The 2,500-nt window shown below is 43.5% G+C and overlaps 1 protein-coding gene across 3 annotated transcripts in view; it reads left to right on the top strand.

Annotated features, from left to right (window-relative positions):
• The window catches only part of LOC138368742 (uncharacterized), a 15,751-nt gene that overhangs the window by 4,887 nt on the left and 8,364 nt on the right, over positions 1 to 2,500 (top strand). The gene's annotated exons all lie outside the window — the stretch shown is intronic.

Here is a 2,500-nt window from a genome sequence, read left to right on the forward strand (position 1 = left end):
GCATCGGAATGCCATGGTGGACGGATTCCCGCATACGATGCTCCTAAATCTCACAAAATTTAGTTGCACGTTAGGTCGAGGCATTGTTGAGCACTGGAAACTACAAGGACATGTTACAAGAGGCAGATTAACTTGCCTTTGGGAGATGTTTCAAGAGGCAGCATAACTTGCCTCAGGGAAATGTTACTCGATGTTACACAAGAAAATTCACGGAAACAAGTAACAGTCTAGGACTAAGTTCGAACAGTATCCTCCCGGCTGAGCAGAAAGTTTGTGAAAGGTCATTGTTTTGCTCCTAAGCTGACCGGAATGGTTGAATATTTCCTAAGAACAGTTCAAGCCAAGGAAGACTGGTACGTTCTGAGGTAAGCAGTACAATAGGTCCTTGCATGAAGGAGTGACCCAGTGAGCGACAATGTGAGCATAGTGCAGTCCATTACTCAAGGAGATATTACTTGTGACCAGTGAAGTGCTTACGACTACTCTCCAGTAACATTTACAATTTTATATTGGGCAGTGAAGTGGCCCAAGTGAACAGAGCCAGTTCTAGTGAAGTGTTACCAGTGGTAGTCTTCGGTCGAGCTACGTGTCACAAACATTAAGTTAGTAGTGGTAGTCTCATGGAGAGAGGTAGTCAATACTGCGGAGAGCAGGCACGGTGAGGGACTGGGGGTGTTTCATTGCGTCACTAGTACACCTGCAGTTAACGGCCGGTTATCAGGAGTTATACAGAAGCTGCAGTACAAGGGCACGCCAGGTGTGACTAGAGGCGTTTATCATCAGCAGCAAGCGTGGGAAGCATTTGCATGTTCCCGCACGGCACTTCCATCACTGCAGAACAAGAAGGCATGACTGGAGCATAAGTTGTAGAAGCTGTGACGAAGGTGGCCAGTCCTGGAAATTGTATGTATGAGTCCGACTGGACAAGAAGCCGTATTTCAAAAACAAGTTGCTGAACCCCCATCTTACTACTGCCAGCATCGTGATTATGCTGGGAATATGAGTATGAGGAATTACAGCTGACCTAGCCACCCATATACACTTGGTGGATGCAAGTAGTGTGACCAGGTGACTTCCGTGAAGCACAAGGTGTGCAAAGGGTTGTGGAGCTGGATTACCTCGAGTTATAGTGGGGAGAAAGCGCTACATTTGGGTGAGGTGGATGAGGTGAAAACAAACTTTCAACAATGGGTATTGAATGGGTATTAAATTCAAACACAAGACAGAACACGAAACAATGGGTATTGAATGGAAGTAATTGTAGAAAGCCTATTGGTCCATATTTCTTGATGCTTCTATATTGGAGCGGAGTCTTGAGGTGGGTAGAATATAGTTGTGCATTAATTGGCTGTGATTGCTGGTGTTGACTTCTTGATGTGTAGTGCCTCGCAGACGTCAAGCCGCCTGCTATCGCTGTATCTATCGATGATTTCTGTGTTGTTTGCTAAGATTTCTCTGGTGATGGTTTGTTTGTGGGAAGAGATTATATGTTCCTTAATGGAGCCTGTTGCTTATGCATCATTAAACGCCTGGAAAGAGATGTTGTTGTCTTGCCTATATACTGGGTTTTTTGAGGCTTACAGTCCCCAAGAGGGCATTTGAAGGCATAGACGACGTTGGTCTCTTTTAAAGCGTTTGCTTTGTGTCTGGAGAGTTTCTCATGAGTAGGCTGGCCGTTTTTCTGGTTTTATAGTAAATCGTCAGTTGTATCTTCTGATTTTGTGTCAATTGTATTAAATCGTCAGTTATACTTCTGAAAAATCTATTCTTCAATTACCATCAACAGTTGATGGAAATTGAAAAATCAATTCTTCAATTACCATCAAGGAAACATAAGAAAGATCGAGAAAATTCGTGTTAGAATTATTAATCTTACTTTTTCGGTCATATTTAATAATATGTGTCTACAGGAAAGACTGCTACCAAAATATCCTAATATTAAAACGCACGACCCAGCAGCAAGGAATCAAGCCTTCACGATAAAATATCGCCAAGATCTGATTCGTAATCAGATATACAAGGCAGAAAATGAAATCAAAGACAACAAAACGCAACTACTTCATGCTACAAACGAGTGGAGAAACAGCAACATCGACGAAAGTCTCGTACTCGCATCGAGCAACACTTCGACATCCTGACAGACCGACATCACCTCAGCACTGAAACAAGGATAATCAAGAAACTAGCAACGTTATATGGAGGACCTATGGCAATTCCACGACCAAGAGACGGCTTTCTAAACCTTGCTGGAATCAATCTCACTGAGGACCAAGTCATTCTCCTAAAACTGGGTATAAACTGTCACGTTATGTCCAGACCAAGTGAGATGGCCCAGAAAGTGGAGTTGGAGATTCTGTTGGACGACATATTCGACCTCGAGACACAAACGAAGGTCACCACCAAAGAAACCTTACAAGCAGAACTTATTGCGGAAGGAGGAAAGAATCGAGGCAACTACAGAAGCACCATACTGTCCCCCGAGCTCAATGCAGCAGCTAAG

The sequence above is a fragment of the Procambarus clarkii genome, chromosome 26, assembly GCF_040958095.1.
Source record: "Procambarus clarkii isolate CNS0578487 chromosome 26, FALCON_Pclarkii_2.0, whole genome shotgun sequence".
NCBI classification, from domain to species: domain Eukaryota; kingdom Metazoa; phylum Arthropoda; class Malacostraca; order Decapoda; family Cambaridae; genus Procambarus; species Procambarus clarkii.